The 16958-nt window shown below is 42.5% G+C and overlaps 1 protein-coding gene across 1 annotated transcript in view; it reads left to right on the forward strand.

Annotated features, from left to right (window-relative positions):
* Window positions 1-16958, forward strand: part of LOC126266906 (atrial natriuretic peptide receptor 1-like) — a 1198842-nt gene that overhangs the window by 488279 nt on the left and 693605 nt on the right. The window lies entirely within an intron of this gene.

Here is a 16958-nt window from a genome sequence, read left to right on the forward strand (position 1 = left end):
ATGCCATTTCCACCTGACGCTTCAGTTGGACCAGCGTTCGTCCTGGACGTGCAGACCGCGTGAGACGACGCTTCATCCAGTCCCAAACATGTTCAATGGGGGACAGATCCGGAGATCTTGCTGGCCAGGGTAGTTGACTAAACACCTTCTAGAGCCCGTTGGGTGGCACGGGATACATGCGGATGTGCATTGTCCTGTTGGAACAGCAAATTCCCTTGCCGGTCTAGGAATGGTAGAACGATGGGTTCGATGACGGTTTGGATGTACCGTGCACTATTCAGTGTTCCCTCGACGATCACCAGAGGTGTACGGCCAGTGTAGGAGATCGCTCACCACACCATGATGCCGGGTGTTGGCCCTGTGTGCCTCGGTCGTATGCAGTCCTGATTGTGGCGCTCACCTGCACGACGCCAAACACGCATACGACCATCATTGGCACCAAGGCAGAAGCGACTCTTATCGTTGAAGACGACACGTCTCCATTCGTCCCTCCATTCACGCCTGTCGCGACACCACAGGAGGCGGGCTGCACGATGTTGGGGCGTGAGCGGAGGACGGCTTTACGGTGTGCGGGACCGTAGCCCAGCTTAATGGAGACGGTTGCGAATGGTCCTCGCCGATACCCCAGGAGCAACAGTGTCCCTAATTTGCTGGGAAGTGGCGGTGCGGTCCCCTACGGCACTGCGTAGGATCCTACGGTCTTGGCGTGCATCCGTGCGTCGCTGCGGTCCGGTCCCAGGTCGACGGGCACGTGCACCTTCCGCCGACTACTGGCGACAACATCGATGTACTGTGGAGACCTCACGCCCCACGTGTTGAGCAATTCGGCGGTACGTCCACCCGGCCTCCCGCATGCCCACTATACGCCCTCGCTCAAAGTCCGTCAACTGCACATACGGTTCACGTCCACGCTGTCGCGGCATGCTACCAGTGTTAAAGACTGCGATGGAGCTCCGTATGCCAGGGCAAACTGGCTGACACTGACGGCGGCGGTGCACAAATGCTGCGCAGCTAGCGCCATTCGACGGCCAACACCGCGGTTCCTGGTGTGTCCGCTGTGCCGTGCGTGTGATCATTGCTTGTACAGCCCTCTCGCAGTGTCCGGAGCAAGTATGGCGGGTCTGACACACCGGTGTCATTGTGTTCTTTTTTCCATTTCCAGGAGTGTACATATGTTCACCCCTAAAGAAGAAGCATGTGCCTTCGTAAGCCCTGTCTTCCAGCTGTCCATACCACTGTTTGCAAGTCACTTCCATCTTCCTTGCTGAGCATTCCGGCCACCGCTACTCATGACTCCCCTCCCCCCCCCCCCCGGCGCCTTTGAAGTTAGGTATCCTCCAGTATCACATTAATGGGGCAGACACCTACACAGGGCAGATAAAATCGATTAGTTAGCGCCAAGGATATCGCTCGCACACAGCACAGTCATAGAACCACATACAGCCTCAACTACGCACTACAGACAATGGGCTAATCGCCACCTGTACATTAGACGGCTTGCATTATTTGAAAAGACATAAAATTACGACTCCTCAGACCGTGCTTCCCATCTTCCATTAGATAAATCTCAGGTTCCGTGTTGTGTGATCCATCAAAGACGTGCAGTTTTATTTGCTACTGTGAATAAAAGTCTTTTCCGAATTAAATGCAGGTTCGTTAACAATGTTCACTTAGAAACTCTTTGATGCTACTGACAGTTGTAATTCCTTTCAGGTTTGACAGGAGCTACCCTCTTCTCGAGTCCCTGTCAGTATCTTTCTGCGACCATTGTTTTTTTGTAGTATTAAATGGTTGTTAGTGGTACACAGTTTTTTTGTAGACATGCTGGAACACCCACATTGATACACCACCAAATCGGGTAACTTTAGTCATAGTTTGGAACGTCCGAAAACAACAGCTTAATCCTACTATATTGTCACGTTTCTATGTCAGCCCATCCCACTGCTCTGGTTCCATACACCCGACCAGTTTATATGCAACACTTCTTTCTCACGACCTACGTCAGCTGTCGCGAGTCACATGACCGCTCGGTAGTAGTTTTATACCATCTACAGGGCACCAAGTGGCACATGCACAGTTTACTGTTTGCTATAAAAGCTTATCCCAGACGAAAACCATATTTTTCCTTTCCTGGACATGGGAGAGACTTGATGGATGTCAATTTCCTTTGGTATAGGAAGAAATCTTCTGAGCACACTGCTTCCTGCAAGCGAAAATAGCATTATCATGGTAGATCGCTGTGGCACTTACAACTGAGAGAATCTAACAAATTAATTCTGTGCAGATGGATTGGGAAATTGTCATGATCGAATTTCATCCTTATAGCAATTAATACATCCCTTTTTTGGTAATTAAAGGAAGCGAACCACGAGCATTAGGTACAAAATATTGAGATAAATCATACCATAGTATTATAGTTATGTTCCTTCCCTTCTTTTGAAATCGAAACTTCTGCTCGATACAAGTGAGCATATATTCTACCGACCGAATCAATAAGAGTGGTAAAATTATTGCCGTTGAAGTTTCTGTAGCACAAAACATAAAGAAGGAAGCAACTAAAAAACTGAATACTTCCGTAGACGAAATACGTTGGTAAGATATGGCTATTTCTGTAGAACATGCAGTTCCAGGGAAAATTCAGAAAAATCCGAAGACGCTGGAAATACCAGAGAGGGTATTTATCCATCCTCAGGAAGCTATATAATTGCAATGCAACATTACTAGCAACTGCCTTAACAAATAAGTTTTTGTTACTGGGTGCAACAGCCACAAATTTATTAAAAGACATTCCAGTTTTCCACCTTGCCTGTTATTAAGATCGAGTCAAGGTGGAATATTGGACTGTCTTTTTGAAGAAACAGACTAGATCCTTTGGGATAGGGTGAAATTCATCTTATTGAGGAAAGTGTCATTTCCCATAACATTTATGGACACATGCCCTGAGGTCACAAAAGTCATGGGACACCTCCTAATATGGTATCAGACCTCCTTTTGCCCAGTGTAGCGCAGTAGCTGGACGTGACATCGACTCAACAAGTCGTTGGAAGTCCCCTGCAGAAATATTCAGCCGTGCTGCCTCTAGAGCTGTCCATAATTGCAGATGTGTTGCAGGTGCATAATTTTGAGCACGAACTGACCTCTCCATTATATTCCATAAAACGACAGGATACATGTCGGACGGTCTGGATAGCCAAAATATGTCACAGAATGATTCAGAATGTTCTTCACACCAATCGCAAACAGTATGGTTGGTGACATAGTACACGGTCATCCATAAAATTACCATTGCTGTTTGTAACATGAGGTCCATGAATGGCTGCTAATGGTCTCCAAGTGGTCGAACGAAGCCAGGACCCTGTCCATTCCATGTTAACACAGACCAACATGGTCACGGGTCTACGAGGATTGCTGCACGTCATATCGTGCTGTTAGTAAAATCACTCGCCTCAGTCGTCTGCTGCCATAGCTCATTAACGCCAAATCTCGGCGCTCAGTCCTGATGGATACGTTTGTTGTACGTGCCGCTTTTATTTCTGCGTTTATTTCACGTAGTGTTACTTGCCTGTCAGAACTGACCCCCTGCTCTCGGTCCTTAAGTAAATGCTGTCGGCCAATGCCTTATCTGTGATGAGAAGTAATGCCTGAAACTTGGTATTCTCGGCACACTCTTGACGTTGTGGATCTCGGAATAGTGAATTCCCTAACGATTTCAGAAATGAAATCTCCCATGCTTCTAGCTCAAAATGCCATTCCGCATTCATAGTCAATTAATTCTCGTGATGCGACTGTAATCACATCGGAAACATTTTCACATGAAGCATCTGAGTGTAAATGTCAGCTTTGCCAATGCACTGCCATTTATAGTTTGCGCAGGCGTTACTACCGCCATCTGTACATATTCATATCGCTATCCGATGTCTATTGTCACCTCGTTGTAGATGTACCAGAAATCCAAAGAAAGCAACAGTAAAATCAATACAGAAGAAAGAAGAACGGAACATTTGAGAAAATTACACTGGGATAAGCTTACTTGACTTAATGGAGAAAGTTTAAACAAATTACTGAAAAGAACAGCAGACGTTTTACTAGTGGAAAGACAGATCGAGTTTAGACAGCGATCATAGACATCATTTTTTTTTATTTTACGACAGCTTATTGAAAATCACTGAGAGTTTAACAAATAGACACATTTGTTTCATAGGTTTTGAGAAAGATTTTGATAATTGGTTGTGGAAAACTTATGGAGAATAATGGAGCACGTATGTTACTCTTTAGAGCCTATCTCAGTTATCAAAAGATGGCAGTAATATAATTGTAATACTGATAATACAATATCACTATATACAGAACTGATACAGAAAAATAAAGGGGTAAAGTAAGACTAATTTATCCCCAATACTATTCAGGATTTATATCTGCGATGCATTTTGCAGATAGAATTTTAGGACAGACTTTGGAATGCATTTAAGCAGTTCGGTAAATCTGAAGCCACTCCTCTATGCTGGTGACACAGATTTTTTTCCAAGAAGACAATTTACAGAATGGAAGATATGAACTAAATAAATAATATAATATGAAAATATCGTCTAGTAATTCTAAGTCATTGTCACTTTAGGTGAAACATTCAGTGAGAAATAAGTTGTTGATGAAAAACAATAGAACAGATAAAATCTTGGATGTAAAATGTGGTATGAGTACGCAGAACATAAGCAGATTACATTGAATATATTTGTAAATATCTGTCAAAGAATCAACTGAATGGAAACATGGAAAAAAACATGACTGAAATTTTATAGAACGGTTACATTATCAACCCTGTTATATGGAAGTAAATCGTTGGTATTGAATAAAAAAAGAAAAAATCTAGAAGCAATGAGTAGTTATGCGATTTGTTAGATCAGGGAAGGAATGTAAAAGAATAATAAAATACGGAAATACGGTGTTCGATCAGTTGAAAATTTGGGGGAATGTGTACAAAAATACATTAATTAAAAAAGCAAAGGAATAACTATCGACAAAAAATGCATCTACAGAGACTACTACGTCATATAAAGTCTTTAAACTGAAATGAAGCAGAGATATAGGTAGACCGGGAAAAAGATGGGAATCGTAATACGTCACAGAGAATTTGGCTAGTACGGAAAGCAGAGAAGAAGAAGATTGATAATGTTTCGATTTCCTGCCCATTTGGTTTGGCTCACACAGTGTAATGACCACGCTGCCGCCCGCTCAGAGACAGAGGATTCGCTTTGCTGGAGTTTCGGCTGAATGCGCCTCTGGTCGCCGGCATGATTACTCGCGGCGCCGCAGTCCCTTCATGCGGGCCTTTGACGCGTCGCCAGCAGCTGCCGGCCAATACATTACGGTACTGGCCATGCGACGCGGGCTGCCTATGCGGCGCCTGCCACTGCGCTGTTAGGCCGCCCGCGACACGCGACGCCTCTCATTAGCCTGAGAGGCTCTGCCGGTAACTCGGCAGCTCACGAGCTGGCGAAAGTGCCGCGGCTGTCGTAGGCGCTGAATTAATGACAGCTTCAGTATCAAGTCCTGTCCCTGACCTAGTTGTCGCCGTTCCAGAACCAAAGCCAAATTAAAAAGAATACTTGCCGGAACAGTGCTTCCATTTCCTTTATTGGAAGATAAAAATTACCTACAAATTTGGTACACGTTAGCAGCTTGGCGCACAAAACACAACGTTGTGTGGCTGGCAGAGTATAAACACTATGAATAAAGCCTAAGTCTGTGGCACTGCTATTAAAAATCTAGCTACAGTCGAAGACCAAACGTTGCCCAAGCCCGCTTTGTAGGTAGTCAACAAGAGGTAGGCAGCGACAGTGTTGTAATCATGTAGTTTGAATACGACACTGGCTTGTTGTCACTGTACTGACAGCTTTATCTATCTCTAGAGACCATGAAGGTGCGAAGAAGGTCTTGTTTCCAGTCTATTGCAGTGTGCTCGCTGGCTGCTGCAACTGTGTGGTACTGACCGTTGTCGGATATCTGAGTCACGATATTTGAGTCGTTGGCTACAGCAAAAGTCCCCTCTGCAGTCTCAGTACTAATTATATAAGATTTTTCAGCGATAAATGTGAAGAAACGAAAGCTAGTGGAAATTTACATGCAAGGGCACCTGACGAAATATTTCAAAATTTGAGCAGTTGCTTCAAGGGAAACGGGCTATTCTCAGGGCCTGGGCCATGCAACTACGAGGGATAGTCATAAAACTTTAATTATCACATCGAAAAAATCGAGCTGTGTCTGCGAAACTTGGGGATGGTATTAGTCCGTGTCTACATAGCTTTCCGATGATGAATGACTTTTCTTCAGAAGTCTGCCGTTTGCCTGTTCAGAACATGTTCCACCACAGTGTGATTCTAGAAAAAGTTTCTTCATATCAGGAACGAGAGAGGGATCAATGAGTGCTATGCCAGGAGAATGCGGTACATAAGGCAAAGTTCGATGTCCCAAAGAAGCAGTATAGCATCAAACTTAGGTAGAAAGGAGTTCGAGCTGGACGTTGTGCAGAGTTGGACTCAATTTAACTATCATTTATTTATCATCGATATTTTCTACTGACAAAACAGAAACCGCTCATAGCAGAAAAATATAATTGTCTGATAGCCGGAGTAACTTACATAGGATTAGGAAATTTAAACACAAAATATTCGTTTACAACAAAAGAGCAATTGGCAACATCACAAAAGTTTAAAACGTCAGGCGCTCTGCCCTCTCGACAGCCTACAAGACAAGTGAAAAACTTACGAAGCCAAGTAATACTTAAATTTTTGAGGATCAGAGGTACAGTCTCTAACCACACCTAACTCTAATACTATTACCGTTATCCGGCAACTAAGACACCGTCTGCCTAGAACACAATGAAGCTACACGCGGTAATGCTTAAATGAATAGTTTACCGGTTACATGCAGTGTGTCCTGTAGGAATGGTCAGTATTCAAGGATATGATAGCAATGTTCATTCGAAGCCAAAGACTATCTAACAGTTGGGACAAAGAGGAGAAAAACTGATCTAGTATACATGGGCTGTAAAATGCATACCTGAGATGCTATGAGAACTCGTTCAGTGGAACAGTGTGTTTCACGTTCGCGAGGATGAACAAGTGGTACTATGTCTTGATATATGGATTTTGGAGTCCATGTTTACTAGACGTTTTCGCTTCGATTCATTGTACCTATCATATACCTTGAATATACCATTTCTCCTGAGACACCCAGTATACAACAATCATTCAGATAAGGTAATCAACACGAAATGTTAATACACGTGGAGAATCACTGGTTCACTCACGGGAATTTAATACGGAATCAATTCTTAAAATCACTGCACAAACAACTGATTCACATTCGTTGCAAAGAAAACAATAAACTTTTATTTAACTCTGCTTAATCACGCCAAAGGCGCGTACTAACATATTTTGGCTTGGTCTTGCGCACAATAAATCCAGTTGCAGCCCCACATGCGAGAAACAAGCTGTTACTCAGCGCTCCCATTCTGCTGAGGAGACCGATGATACTGGTGCATGGTACTACTTAGATTTTCCAAGACGCTCCCCGCACCGACCCAAACTTCCAAACGACACTTATATCTTCTCATAGACTATTAATTCACAACTCATACTCGGTCGTGTCGTGTATATTTTTAGAATGAAGGCAACGAGAAGTCACAGTCTATCGTTGGCAACGATAGTATATGACTTTTCTTTGTGTGTGTGTGTGTGTGTGTGTGTGTGTGTGTGTGTGTGTGTAACGAACCCATTTATTTAGTGAACGCTTACACAGATCGAATCGTGGTTTTGGCAAAGAGCGTCGAGGGCACGAATTTTTTTTGGTTAATGTTTTTAGGGCATATTGAAGGAAGTAGGTTTTTCTAAATGGAACTGTATATTTTTCTAATTTTTGATAATTTTCTTATAAATGCATTCAGTCGATCTTGAGCAGAAAATTACAATGATATAACGTTTGATAACGTCGACTTTGAAACTTATCGCAAAAAATTCGACAAATATCCTATTATTTGAGAGCGTGGTGACCGGAGTCGGCGCTTGCGGGGTTCTATTGTTAATTATATACCTTTAACTTCTGTTTGTTTTAATTTTCTGGTTTGTTTTTATGTGGTAGTGCAAATACCGCCAAGAAGAACTCTCGTACTACGCTATGTCAGAATGTCAACACATTTGCTTGTTTACTTGTCTGCGTTGCAGGCCACTTATTTCTGATACAGTATTCGTTGCGTGGAGACATGTACACCAATTCAATATACGACATTTATAAGGTCAATGTAAAAGAACTGCTTTAAAAACATTACATCCGTTTAGGGATATCTATCTGGATCGGCAGTATCCGTCACGCCAGTAAATTACACGAATTATCAAGACGATAGTGCGGACAGGCTGGTTGAACGTCAAAAAGAGGACAAGAAAAAAGTCTACAAGTGACAAAGAACACACAGAAGCTGTTCTAGCTATGACGCTAATGAATCCGCGCAGTGGTACGAATCTTATTGCCAAGGAATGTGGCATCAGCCGGAAGAGTATCATTCGCATCTTGTATCGAAAAAATTTTCACCCCTATTACCTGTCGCTACATCTGGTACTAGACGACCGTGATTTCCAATGTCGTACAGAATTTTGTTGGCTCACCCTTCAGTACATGAGACATGACCCTACGTTTTGAAAAGTGTGCTCTTTACCCATGAAGCAACGTTTACTAATGACGCTACAACGAATAACATAACATGCAGTACTGGGCAGCCGAAGATCCACACGTGCAACATCAACGGGGGTGGAGTGGGAACGTACGGTGCGACATTACAGGAAACTACTTTGTGGGACCCTAGTTTATTTTAGGCTTTCTAGATGGACATTCGTACGCACACTTTCCGACGAACATTCTGCCGATTCTTCTAGAAGAGGTACCACTGGACATTCGACAGTGTATATATGGCTGCAACACGTCGGCTGTCCAGCTCACTCGTCCCGTATTTGCAACGCAAATTCTGAGTGAGAACTTTCCTGGACGTTGGTTAGGAAAAAATTCTGTTCTCAAATAACCCGCGCGGTCCCCCGATTTGGCTCCTCATGATTTCTTTTTTTGAAGAGCACTCATAGATGCAGTATATGACGAAGACCCAACTACGCCAGACGATATGTGTCGTCGAATCGCTTTACCATATCATCCACTCTACCATATAATCCACTGTAATTACATCTGTTCATCGTTCTTCCGAACGACGATTGCAATTGTGGTTTTCTGTCCATGATTAAGAGTTTGAACACATTCTGAAACAAAATATAAACTTAGTTTTTTGGAAGACAAAATTATGATATGTGATATTTGCGGTTACCTTTTCATTGTTGCCGGCCGAGGTGGCCGAGCGTTTCTAGGCGCTACAGTCTGAAATCGCGTGACCGCTACGGTCGCAGGTTCGAATCCTGCCTCGGGCATGGGTGTGTGTGATGACATTAGGTTAGTTAGGTTTAAGTGGTTCTAAGTTCTTGGGGACTGATGGCCTTAGACGTTAAGTCCCACAGTGCTCAGAGGCATTTGAACCATTTTTCATTGTTAGTTAATTGTTTATTTCATTTACGTGTGCACTAAATTGCACTGTAATGTCAAAAAGGTCGACAGCGTGTATTGCACGCAGATGGAAACACTGTCATTACGCTCTTACATTCAGCGTGAAATTACGTTTCGGCGTAGGTGGTAACCAGAGTATTTTAATAAAATATTTAGTTGAAGGAATATATCCAAAATGACATAATTTAGAGCAGTGTAGGTAGAGACAGCTGTTCGACATCACCTCTAAGTAGCATCCAGCCACGTACAAGAGAAGATAGGTCAAATCTTCCTTTCAAAATTTAGATATTTACCACTGTAGTTGCTTTATGCAGTGTATAAGACCTCTTTATTTTTGAATAATTAACAGTTGATTTCTCTGTTTCGGCACACGTAAATATGGCAAAATACATAATTGCGAAATAGTTTTCCTAAGTCCTTTGTGATATGCTCGATTCTAGCATATGTCGTATTTCCATATATAACATTCATCTAGGTCGTAAGTTGGTTCAAGGGGAGATCAGGCTTTATTCTCATAGCGAGGACCTACGTTTCGCTATACATCTACGCAGGCTGATCCGAGACTCCTGATTGGCAGTGTCGGCACCGTAAATGCCATTCTAGTACGTTTCTCGAAATTCTTGCCACAGGTTTCAACGTCAACATTAACAGACGCTATATCACTGTAATTGTCTTCTCAAGAACTATCGAAATCAGCTATAAAAAGTATACCGTTCCATTAAAGAAAGTAGTTACTTCAATATCTCAGTTGATACTAGTGCTAAAAAAAATTAAATAAACAAACACATTTGCCGAAACCCGCGCTTCGGTATGTGTATCCGTATCTTACGTGACTCACTCTGTATATATAAAACAAGAATCTCTCTCGTTGTCTTCACTTTAAAAACATGCACGGGAATTACGAGATGTGCGAGTGTGGGAAATGAATTAAAAATCTATGAGAAGAAAGAGATAGGCTCGTGTCAGAGGTAAGTTTGCATCGGCCCCTGGGAGCGTGCTCGGATACCCTAAGGTGTAAGGCGACCGCTCGCCGTAAGCGGAAAACTGGGTTCGAGTCCCACTTCAGCATAAATTTTCATACGTTGCGTTAGGTAGTAGCCTGTATCTATACCAGTTACAGTGAAGTTGAATTTCAGGAATAAATTTCAGTATTTGAAACTGCATTTCGTCATCAAATATAAGTTATAATAATACATTTACGCAACTTTTACCACAAATTTCTTTTCTCAGCGATTCGATTCAGTACTCCTGCACTAGTTACGTTATACATGTAGTCTTGAGCATTCTAATTACTAGACCATCGTCAACAGCAACAAAGTACGAAATTACGAAACAGTAATCATAAAAAATAAAACCCTGTATATGTAGTGAAGTGTTGGAAATTCCCGCAGTCTACTGCAATAGATAACTTCCTGGCAGATTAAAACTGTGATCTGGACTGAGACTCGAACGCGGGACCTTTGTCTTTCGCGGGCAAGTGCTCTAATCTGCAACACACACTACGCTGCAGAGTGAAAACCTCATTCTACTGCAATATACATTTGCAGTCCTTATTGCAAGGCTTTCTGGACAGACACACTTCTCCGATATCCTAATAAAGATTCTCGCCATGAATCAGTGCAATAAAATCATCTTGGGTTTGCTGCTGCATCAATCCACAGTGTGCCCGAATAGTTTCGTCAGAGATGTTCTATCCTTCCATCTTTGATTGCCTTCCGGAACATCGTGGACACACTGCGGGCCGGCAAGGCAAGAAACCCGAGAATATTTTGTTTCCTCCAATATCTACGCTCGCTATGTAACACTGGGATATTCTAATGCCCTTGCCATGTCGGAGTTTGTGTATGCCCCCTTAGCTGAGCGGACAGCGCCTCCGACACACGTGGCGGGGTCCGTGTTAGATTTCCGGCCGAGTCGGAGATTTTTCTCCTCTCGGGAATTGGGTGTTGTGTTGTTATTGTCATTTCGTAATCATCGGCATGCCAATTGTCCCTTGTGTCGTCCCCTGAAAAGAATGACAACTCGGCGGACGAAGTTCCCCAGGAGGGGATTCCCGGTCGTTAATCCCATATGATAATTTCATTTCACTTCATAGGAGCTTGTTCATAGACTTAATGATGGTTATTTATACCAAATAAATTAAAAAAGACAGGGCTGATCCTCCTTGGCCCACAAAACAGGTTAGAAAACTGTTGCAGAAACAACGAAACAAACATGCCAAATTTAAACAGACGCAAAATCCCCAAGGTTGGCGATACTTCACCGAATCTCGAAATTTAGCGCTGAGTTCAATGCGAGACCCATATAATAGTTTCCACAACGAAACTTTGTCCCGAAATCTGGCAGAAAGTCCGCAGCTCGTGGTCGTGCGGTAGCGTTCTCGCTTCCCGCGCAAGGGTTCCTGCGTTCGTTTCCCGGCGGGGTCAGGGATGTTCTCTGCCTCGTGATGACTAGGTGTTATGTACTGTCCTTAGCTTAGTTAGGTTTAAGTAGTTCTAAGTCCTAGGGGACTGATGACCATAGATGTTAAGTCCGATAGTGCTCAGGGCCATTCTTAGCCATTTTTCTGGCAGAAAATCCAAAGAGATTCTGGTCGTATGTGAAGTATGTTAGCGACAAGAAACCATCAATGCCTTCTCTGCGCGATAACAATGGAGATACTATCGAAGATAGTGCTACCAAAGCAGATTTACTAAACACAGCCTTCCGAAATGCCTTCACAAAAGAAGAAGAAATAAATATTTCAGAACTCGAATCGAGAACAGCTGTCAACATGAATAACGTGGAAGTAAATATTTTCGGAGTAATGAAGCAACTCAAATCACTTAATAAAAGCAAGTCTTCTGCCCCATTCTGTATACCAATTCGGTTCCCTTTCGAGTATGCTGATGCATTAGCTCCATACTTAATGATCATATACAACGGTTCACTCGACGAAAGATCCGTACCCAAAGACTGGAAAGTTGCACAGGTCACACCAATATTCAAGAAACTATGAGTAATCCACTGAATTACAGGCCCATATCGTTGACGTCGATATGCAGCAGTATTTTAGAACATATATTGTGTTCAAACTTTGCGAATTACCTCGAAGGAAACGGTCTATTGAGACACAGTCAACATGGGTTTAGAAATCATCGTTCCTGTGAATCACAACTAGCTCTTTATTCACATGAAGTGTTGAGCACTATTGACAAGGGATTTCAGATCGATTCCGTATTCTTGGATTGCCGGAAGGTTTTTGACACTGTACCACACAAGCGGATCGTAGTGAATTTGCGTGCTTATGGAATATCGTTTCAGTTATGTGATAGGATTTCCGATTTCCTGTCACAGTCCGTGTGCATTGACGGAAAGTAATCGAGTAAAAAAGAAGTGATTTCAGGCGTTCCCCAAGGTAGTGTTATGGGCCCTTTGCTGTTCCTTATCTATACAGGGTATTACAAAAAGGTACGGCCAAACTTTCAGGAAACATTCCTCACACACAAAGAAAAAAAATGTGTTATTTGGACATGTGTCCGGAAACGCTTACTTTCCATGTTAGAGCTAATTTTATTACTTCTCTTCAAATCACATTAATCATGGAATGGAAACACACAGCAACAGAACGTACCAGCGTGACTTCAAACACATTGTTACAGGGAATGTTCAAAATGTCCTCCGTTAGCGAGGATACATGCATCCACCCTCCGTCGCATGGAACCCCTGATGCGCTGATGCAGCCCAGGAGAATGGCGTATTGTATCACAGCCGTCCACAATACGAGCACGAAGAGTCTCTACATTTGGTACCGGGGTTGCGTAGACAAGAGCTTTCAAATGCCCCCATAAATGAACGTCAAGAGGGTTGAGGTCAGGAGAGCGTGGAGGCCATGGAATTGGTCCGCCTCTACCAATCCATCGGTCACCGAATCTGTTGTTGAGAAGCGTACGAACACTTCGACTGAAATGTGCAGGAGCTCCATCGTCCATGAACGACATGTTCTAGCAGCACAGGTAGAGTATCCCGTATGAAATCATGATAACTTGCTCCATTGAGTGTAGGTAGAAGAAGATGGGGCCCAATCAAGACATCACCAACAACGCCTGCCCAAACGTTTACAGAAAATCTGTGTTGATGACGTGATTGCACAATTGCGTGCGGATTCTCGTCAGCCCACACATGTTGATTGTGAAAATTTACAATTTGATCACGTTGGAATGAAGCCTCATCCGTAAAGAGAACATTTGCACTGAAATGAGGATTGACACATTGTTGGATGAACCAATAGCAGAAGTGTACCCGTGGAGGCCAACCAGCTGCTGATAGTGCCTGCACACGTTGTACATGGTACGGAAACAACTGGTTCTCCCGTAGCACTCTCCATACAGTGACGTGTTCAGCGTTACCTTGTACAGCAACAACTTCTCTGACGCTAACGTTAGGGTTATCGTCAACTGCACGAAGAATTGCCTCGTCGTTCTACTGTAGGTCTTCCCCAGTCGCGAGTCATAGGCTGGCATATTCCGTGCTCCCTAAGACGCCGATCAATTGCTTCCAACGTCTTCCTGTCGGGCAACCTTTGTTCTGGAAATCTGTCTCGATACAAACGTACCGCGTCACGGCTATTGTCCAGTGATAATCCATACATCAAATGGGCGTCTGCCCATTTCCGCATTTGTAAACATTGCACTGACTGCAAAACCACGTTAAAAAAATGGTTCAAATGGCTCTGAGCACTATGGGACTTAACATCTATGGTCCCCTAGAACTTAGAACTACTTAAACCTAACTAACCTAAGGACAACACACAACACCCAGCCATCACGAGGCAGAGAAAATCATTGACCCCGCCGGGAATTGAACCCGGGATCCCGGGCGCGGGAAGCGAGAACGCTACCGCACGGCCACGAGATGCGGGCAAAACCACGTTCGTGATGAACACTAACCTGTTGGTACTACGTACTGATGTGCTTGATGCTAGTACTGTAGAGCAATGAGTCGCATGTCAACACAAGCACCGAAGTCAACATTACTTTCCTTCAATGGGGCCAACTGGCGGTGAATCAATGAAGTACAGTTCATACTAACGAAGCTAAAATGAGCTCTAACATCGAAAGTAAGCGTTTCCGGACACATGTCCAAATAACATCTTTTCTTTATTTGTGTGTGAGGAATGTTTCGTGAAAGTTTGGGCGTACCTTTTTGTAACACCATGTGTAAACGATTTGGGAGACAATCTCAGCAACCGAGCGAGGTGGCGCAGTGGTTAGCACACTGGACTCGCATTCGGGAGGACGATGGTTCAATCCCGTCTCCAGCCATCCTGATTTAGGTTTTCCGTGATTTCCCTAAATCGTTTCAGGCAAATGCTGAAAGGGCACAGCCGATTTCCTTCCCAATCCTTCCCTAACCCGAGCTTGCGCTCCGTCTCTAATGACCTCGTTGTCGACGAGACGTTAAACACTAACCACCACCACCAACCACCACCAATCTCAGCAGCCGTCGTCGGTTCTTTGCAGACGACGCTGCCGTTTATCGACTAATAAAGTCATCAGAAGATCAAAACAAACTGCAAAACGATTTATAAAAATATGTGAATGGTGCGAAAAGTGGCAGTTGACCCTAAATATCGAAAAGTGTTAGATCATCCACATGAGTGCTAAAAGGAACTCGTTAAATTTCGGTTACACGATAAATCAGTCTAATCTAAAAGCCGTAAACTCAACTAAATACCTAGGTATTACTATTACGAACAACTTAAATTGGTAAGAACACATAAAAAATGTTATTTGGAAAGCAAACCAAAGGTTGCGTTTTATTGGCTACCAGTCGCAATAAAAGGTTATTTATTTGTCACACGACCGGTTTCGGGCTTGCGCCCATCCTCCGATGTTTATATATTCGTGTACGTGTTTATACTGTTGGAGATCACTGTATAAATACAAATGAATTATTTGCTGGTGACTACACAGATACAAATGGGACATTTGTAAGTGATAAGGCAGCATTTGACTAAAATATATCTGTACTTACATAAAGATGAAGCATCATTATTACAGTTATGCTGTGGTGATAGTTTTGTCTCTTAGTTACACACTTATTGTCATTTTCACGTCCATATTTCAGTTTTACCAAGTATAGCTTCATATTTCACTATTATGATGTGCACTAGTGAAATACACTATGTTTCCATACAAGCATGTAGGCTGTGGTCGAAGAACTTCGATGTAGCAGATGTAATGATTTTGCTCATGGTCAAAGGACTTAGCCACAGGAAGTGCAAGGGTGTTGCATACATAGGAATTTAAAAAGCTATTATAGACTGCGATGTTTCTTGATACACATTATGAAATTTTTTTATTCACATTTTTTTCAGAGAACTTAGATCTAGGAAGTACAGTTAAGAATAGCTATGAACTTATTGAGCACATCAAAACTTACCAGTACAAGAGGATGCCAAATTTTCTTCAATGGACATAGTAAACCTTTACACCAACATTCCTGTACATGACACTATTCAGATAGTTAGAAGTAACCTATTAAAACACAAAAATCTATCCAAGGCTGAGATATGTGAACTCATTGACCTGCTAGAGCCAGTACTATCACACAATTATTTTACTTTTAATAACAAAATTTATAAACAGGAAAATGATCTGGCAATGGGCAGTAGTTTCGCAGGAATAAGTGTAGATATTTATATTAACCACATGGAAAATAAAATTTTCAGATCAGATAGTTCACATTAAAATAAAATAATATGCTACAAAAAGGTATGTGGATGATAATATTATCTAGTACAATGTTACAACCTAGGAGAAAACTTGCTAAGGCCTCCGCAGCATGCACAAAAACATCAAATTCGCTGTAGAACATCAAGTAGATAAATGCATCAATTTTCTTGACCTTACAATATCTATTGTAAACAACAAACATGCCTTCCAGATTTACAGAAAAACTACCACTATTGACATTGTCGTTAACAACTCCTCATGACAGCCAAAACAACACAAAATGGCATTCTTCAGATCCACACTTTATCGTATACATAAAATCCCACTCATCCCCCATGATGAAAAAAAGAGATTAACATTATAAAATAAATTGCACAGAGAAATGGGTACAACCCAGATGAAATTGATAAACTTAACAAAAAACTAAAAAAGAAACAATGCATATCTACTAAATCAGATTCACAAGAAGGAAAAAACACATTCGCCTGCATACCATTTATAGGTAAAATTTCATACCAAATTGCCAGCCTCTTTCGGAAAACTGGTATTCAAATTTCTTTCAGCACTAAAAACAAGCTACAACAGCAGATCACCCACAACAGTAAGACAAACAGCCAATGCCATCACAAATCACGTATTTACAAACCT

Source organism: Schistocerca gregaria, chromosome 4 (assembly GCF_023897955.1).
Source record: "Schistocerca gregaria isolate iqSchGreg1 chromosome 4, iqSchGreg1.2, whole genome shotgun sequence".
NCBI classification, from domain to species: Eukaryota; Metazoa; Arthropoda; class Insecta; order Orthoptera; family Acrididae; genus Schistocerca; species Schistocerca gregaria.